Genomic DNA, 7,024 nt, shown 5'->3' on the forward strand with positions numbered 1-7,024 from the left:
ATATATATATATATATATATATATATATATATATATATATATATATATATATAAAACATCATCTGAATTGTTTCCAATTCCCCATTAAGTTTTTTCTCCTTGGTCAATGAGCCAAAGATAGACTTGACTCCATAACTAGCAACTGGAAAGATAATGTGTCCCAACCATGAAAGCAGGAGACAGCACCAAGAGATGAGGCAGAATGAGACAGGAGGGTGATATGAAGGCAGCTAGGATTACTGGTCCTATCTCATCTGGTGCCTCCAGGGCAAATTTCTGTAGGGAGTTTAAATTGTATTTGGGAATATGAACTCATTGAGGATTTCCTGGTCTCCAACTGCCATAGGCAACAATGAAGGTGTAGGTGTAATTCAAAACCCCTCACCCTGCAAATCTCAGTTTTTCTAAATGGGTAATTGTATCATTCCTAGACCAAAGAGGGACAGTAAACTACCATGTACCTGAGTGCCCCCTTTTTGTTCCCAATATCTAGTCAGTTAAGGGATCAATAAGGACAATCCTGGACCAGAAAGTCCAGATACATATTATCTTTAAGGAAATGGACGTCTCTTATGCACATTAGGAACTAAGACAAGTCAGTATTATCTGTAGGAAGACACTTTTTTGCATGCACACCAGGTACTTCTCAGGATGCTGGTCAGACCAGCAAACTAAACAAGTTAACACTGATGATGTCACTGCTTCTGCAGCCTAACATATAAAATCCCTCTCTGAATGGGGATGGGCACGGAACTCAGGGCACTGAAGGAAAGATACACATCACTCATCCAGCTGGCCACCACTGGACCAAACACCATGAGGGAGGGGAGGCACTGCCTGGAAAAGCACCATAAGGACTGAGGTGCTGTCAGCCTGTCACCACTGATCTCTCCTTAGTGCAGGCTCTGGTCTCTTGTAAGCTTTCCCAAACAAATCATATGTCCTCCATGCTGTCTCTGGCCACGTTTTTTTTTTTTTTTAGGCCTGTCTGGGACCTATCTTACTGACCTGGCACAACTAGTCTCTGGACAAGACAGTAGTGTACAGTTCATGTTCAAAAACTTTGCCCCCATAGAAAAATAGGGAAGAAGCTGATTTGGAGAAATTGGCAGAAACTTAATCTGAAACTCCAGACCCTCTATAGACCTACCAGAAGAATTTCTTCTTCATACTTATATCGGACTCCTGAGTCCCTACATGCCTCATTATTGGCCTATTCATAGTTTCCCTGGTTCTGAAGTAGACCAAACAGCTCAACACTGTACTATAACCACCATTTATGGCCATTTGGTGCACCATTTGGCTCAACCCCTTGGGGGCTCCAGAGGATATTTTCACTTCCCTCTGACCCTCCCTGTCCCAGATGCCCACAGCAGCAAAGCCTTTTTAGCCATCTGAACATTGGACCATAAGGCCATTCCTCAGGGATGGGAAAAGAAAACACAGAAGACAAATTTAATATGGGATAACAGTGAAGAGAGACAGAAAGTTGAGGAAAATCAAGACAACTTGGAGCATTCAAGGTAAAGAATATATGCATCTGGAAACAAGCATTTCTAGACATAGGACAGAGAGACCTCTGTTTTAGATATTAGGTATACTCCTAGAAAAAATACATTTAAATAAGAATTTAGCATTTAACCTACAATCACATGACAATAAGCTAATTTTAAGTTGAAAATATTATAAAATTGGAAATATGCTTAAGACACCTAACCTACCAAACATCATAACTTAGCAACAGTACACTGTAGAGTATCAGATGTTTACCTTATAATCAGGCCCCTGACTGGGAGTTGTGGCTCACTGCTGTTACCCAGCATCAAAAAAGAGAATCATACCAGCATCACTATCCCAGAAAAGATCAAAATTCAAAATTTGAAATGTGGTTTCTACTGTAACACTACTATAATGTCAAAAAATAAAAAGTCAAGCCATCCTAATTCAGGAACTATCTTTATTCTTTTTCTTCTTTTTTTAAAGAGAAAGAGAGAATTTTTTAATATTTATTTTTCATTTTTTGGTGGACACATCTTTATTTTATTTTTATGTGGTGCTGAGGATCGAACCCAGCGCCCTGCGCATGCCAGGCGAGCATGTTACTGCTTGAGCCGCATCCCCAACCCCTTCTTCTTTTTTTACTGTCAATACTTTTTTATTTTATTTTATTTTATTTTAAAGAGAGAGGAGAGAGAGAGCGAGAGGAGAGAGAGAATTTTAATATTTTGGTTTTTTTTAGCTTTCAGCGGACACAATGTCTTTGTTTGTATGTGGTGCTGAGGATCGAACCCGGGCTGCACGCATGCCAGGCGAGTGCATACAGCTTGAGCCACATCCCCAGCCCAATTAATTTTATTTTTGATTGACACACTACATTTATATTCATTTTTAAAATACCAGGTGATTTTTCAATTCATATCAATATATGTATATATTGGGTAATAATCAGCTAAGGAAGATTAGCAAATACAGCACCTTAAACTTTTATCATCTCTCTATAGTAAGTACATCCCAAATCTCTTCTAACTATATATATAAAATGCATCATTCTGCTGTGCCACAGAGCACTAGAACTTATTCCTCCTATCTAACTGTAACATGGATTGTACCTGTTCTCCCCAGTTCCCTGGCCACTTCTCTCCCCAGACTCTGGTAACCACCACCCTATAGCCAGTGTGCCAAAACTAGACATGTTGGAGACATATTACTTCCCTTATTAGTACCCACAGTGTAGTGTCTTGATTGAAAATTGAAATGAGCAGATGAATTATTCATTATTAATTATAGAGCATGACTAGAGTATGAAAATCTGACTCACTTGCTGAGATGAGTCCAGGATTTCTTTGCATATGTGCAGTAGTAATGAGAAAAATGCCTTAAAAAGCTGCAGAGTTTTGAAAAAGGAGCACAGGAGCTGGAGAGGATGCTGAGGCACAGCCCTTTCTCTTTCCTACTTCCCAAGGCCTAATTTTCAGGACTGAGATAGCAGTCAGATTCAGATGATGGGGCACAACTGGACAAAAAAAGACCTGTCCTTTTGTGCTTCTCTGTCTTCTGAAGAACACCTTGAGGTGGATGGCAACCTCACCTCGCTGGTCCAAGCTAGAACTGCCCATAAATAATGCCAAGGAGAAGAGATGGTTCTATTATACTCTACCCTTGGAACACTACCACCTCCTCCTGGACAAAAGGAATGGACCCAGGGAGGGTCCCATGACTGCCTGGTTTATGCATTATCAGTGTTCCTGTACAGAAGTCCTCACTCAAGAATGATAATAAATCAAAGGAAAGGGAAATTACAACAAAAAGTAAAAACAGACAAGATTGATAACACCAGGGGACAATATCACTCCTTTCTACTGAGAATGCTTCAGTAGAAACGGATAATAAAAGCTTAGCAACATTTTTTAGACAAAGTGTCAGGTCACGGCTGATTCTGAGAGAGACTACAGGAGCAATTCTATCCCAAGAAGGAAACTGAACTAAAACGAGGCTTGAACAAGACTGTCTAGAGAAAACATGTATTGCAGAATTTGTGGATTCTTATTGTGTTATTTCACAGCTAAACTGAGAGTGTCAATTCTCTTTACGCTTAGGGAAGAGGTTACAAAGTAATCAAGCATCAGCATACTATGTGGACAGGAATCAAAAAGATAATTTACCAAGAAAACTGCTTGGGGGTGTGGTGAAAGCAGATTTCTGTTTTATGATTACTGTGTCAGAGCCTGTCTTGGTCCCTGAACTATGTCAAAATTTAATGTGGAAAGAACTGGGGATGGGTTGGGAGGAACTGGCATTGGAAGCCAGGTAGCCTCAAAAGTATATGAGCATGGGGTGGCATTGTAGTCTCCTATCACTGATAGCCGTCCTGTGGCATTTCAGAAGGGATGCTTGTGAGAAACTTTATGGAATATCCAGACTGAATTGGATATAGATAGAGTTTGTCCAATTGACAATTTTATGGGAAACCCAATAGTTTTGGATTCCAACTTTATAATTCTCACATAAACAAAAGAATTTCCCAAGCAAATAAACTGTGGAGGCTGGGGTTGTATCTCAGTGTAGAGCACTTGCCTAGCATCTGTGAGGCTCTGGGTGCAATCCCCAGCAACACATAGAAATCAATAAGTAAAATAAAGGTATCATGTCCATATACAACTAAATAATATTTTTTTAAAAAGAAAATAAAGTATAATTAAAACAACTATAGGGACAGAGGAGGAATCAAGTGACATGGATACCATCTATCCAAGTTAAATGGAGCATTTGGCAGTGAGCTGACTCTTAATCACAGGACAGTAGGGGAAGCCATATGTCTAGGGAAATGTTAATAAAAGCAATAACAACTCAAAGTGTGTATAATCTGAAATGCATAAATTTAAGGAACTATTCCAAAAAAAACTTTCACAATTAGTTTATTTGTTCTTCAAAACAACAATAATAAGATCAGTACCACCATTTTCAAGGTAAAGAAACCCATGGTCCATGAGCTTAGCCCAAATTCATGAAACCTGAGTACACAAATTTAGCCAAATTGTCTGATATGAGAATCAAATTCTAACGATCCAGACTATCCTAGTGCTAGTCTTCACTGTATAAAAGTTAATTTAGAGCTGGCTATAGAAATAAGACTCTGTGTTAGGTACTGTAAGAACAATAATAGCACCAGGCTCAGGGGCACGTGCCTGTAATCTCAGCAACTTGGGAGGCTTAGAAAGGAGAATTTCAAGTTCTAGTCCAACCTAAGTAACTTAGCAAGACCCTGCCTCACAATAAAGACTAAAAAGGGTTTGAGGAGAGATGGAACTCAGTAGTAAAGTGCTACTGGGTTCTATCCCTAGTACCAAAAATAAACTAATTAATTAATTAATTAATAGAAAGGAATGGGGATGTAGGTCAGTAGTAAAGTACCCCTGTTTCAATCCTCAGTAGAGGAAAAAATAAAGACATGGGGGAAAAAACATTAAGGGCATAAGACATGATTGTTGTTTACATGTAATTACAAAGGGAGGAAGGAAAGATATGTAACATTAAAAATCCACTTTGTTGCACACATTTTAATCTTGATTTCCCTACATATAGAAAAATAAAAGTAATCATGTAGAATTAGAAAGATGAATAAAATACTGTCTCAGCTTAAAAGAAGATTAGGACATTGTCTGAGAAATACAGCTACTTGAGAGACAAAGTAATGACAGCTGAGAGGACCTGGAAGAAACTCCTTCTGTAGAAGGTGGCCTGTGAATTAAGCCTTGTAGGAAAGATGGGGTTTGGCAAATGAATATATGAGTAAAAGAAGGGTGATATCCAAAGTGTCAGATGGTGAAAGAGAGACAGCAACATGGGCATAAAGAGCACTCAGGAAATAATGAGCAGTTCATTTTGGCTATAGTGGCAGAGAAAGCAAAGAAAGTTCAGGGTAAGTTGAAAAGTATGAACATGAAAAATCTGAAATTGAAACTTCTGTAATGTATGAAAATTGTTGAAAGATTTCAAATATAAAATAACTAATATTAATAAATATTAATATAATTTATTCAGCAAAGATAAGTATACAAAAGAAGTAGGATAGCTCAATTGGAAAAGTTGACAAATGATGCTTGGAAAAATCTGGGCCTGAAATCTTATTTTTTATCTCCCAAGAAACAGGCTACCACTGTAAAATATGCACTGGAGATACTGCACTAAGATGTGGCATGATTAAGAAGGAGATCACAAAATTTTGGAACACACTTTTCTATGAAAAAAAAAAAAACTCTATAGCTGTCTTTTCCTAGATGCCTGGAAAACTGTGAGAAGCTTTACCAGCCACAGCTCAGGATGGAGGCTGAGTTACACAGAGCAGGGGAGGGCATAGATATGGCAGCATACAGATGCAGTTCTTGATGATGTTTCCTGCACAGTATCTTAGTCTAGCAGAAAGGATGGGAACTGGAAGAGAAAAGAGGACATTTCTAGCTATAACAAGACAGCAGCCCTGACCACAAATTGGCCAGTGATGATGGAAGGGTACTGCAGTGGATGGCAGATGGCCACATAGCAGTCATAGGCCATCACCATGAAAGTGCAGGACTCCATCGTCAGGAAACTGTTCATGATGAACATCTGGAGGAAGCAGGCAGAGAAGCTGATGGGTCTCAGGTCAAACCAGAAGATGGCCAAGACCTTGGGGATGACAGTGAGGCAGAGCACAATGTCCAGCAGGGAGAGGAGGCTGAGCAGGTAGTACATGGGCTCATGCAGGGAGGCCTCCAGCCAGATGATGAGGAGGAGGGTGGTGTTGGCCCCCATGGCCAGGAGGAAGAGGAGGCTGAGGGGCAGGGACAGCCAGTGCTGCCAACTCTGGTAGTTAGGGAAGCAGATGAGGAGGAATTCAGAGATCAGTGCAGTGGAGTCATTGCTGGACGATGCCATAAAAAATATCCCAATCAAACTGGAAATATAAACTATCTTACAATGAAGTACTAAAGTATATGATCACAGAAAGTATGTATCCTGGATGTGGTGGACTTCGGGTTTACACTGGAGCCCAAACCTGTCTCAATGAAATTTAAAAATAATCACCAACATCATCATCATTATCATCATCATCAACATCATCAACAACAACAACATCACATCGTTAAAATTATTAACATCATCAACATCATCATTGTCATTAACAACAACAATTATCTGAGCATGTGTCCTGTGCTGGGCACTATGTTGAATGCTTTTACATTCATCATTTCATTTCATTCTTTTAAAAAATACTGAAGAGTAATTAGTATTCTCCTAGATATTTCACCAATAACAAATGGAGATTAGAGAGAACAGAGTGGTTAGATTATACAGAGCCAGTAAGTAGAAATGCCAGGACTATGAGCCACAGAGTCCAACAGTAGGATCCCTGTTTACAGACACTAATCTACTCCACCTCCAAAAGCGTATTTACCTAATGGAACACTTTGTCCCTTCCTTCTTTAATTCCTCTCTTGCTTCCTTTCTTCTGTGTTTAGAAGACAAGGCTATATGGAGAGCTTCA

The 7,024-nt window shown here is 39.3% G+C and overlaps 1 pseudogene; it reads right to left on the reverse strand.

The window, feature by feature from the left end:
* Positions 1-5,815: 5,815 nt before the first annotated feature.
* LOC107157675 lies at positions 5,816-6,512 on the reverse strand (annotated as a pseudogene).
* Positions 6,513-7,024: the final 512 nt, after the last annotated feature.

The sequence above is a fragment of the Marmota marmota genome, unplaced genomic scaffold (genome assembly GCF_001458135.2).
Source record: "Marmota marmota marmota unplaced genomic scaffold, marMar, whole genome shotgun sequence".
Lineage (NCBI taxonomy): Eukaryota > Metazoa > Chordata > Mammalia > Rodentia > Sciuridae > Marmota > Marmota marmota.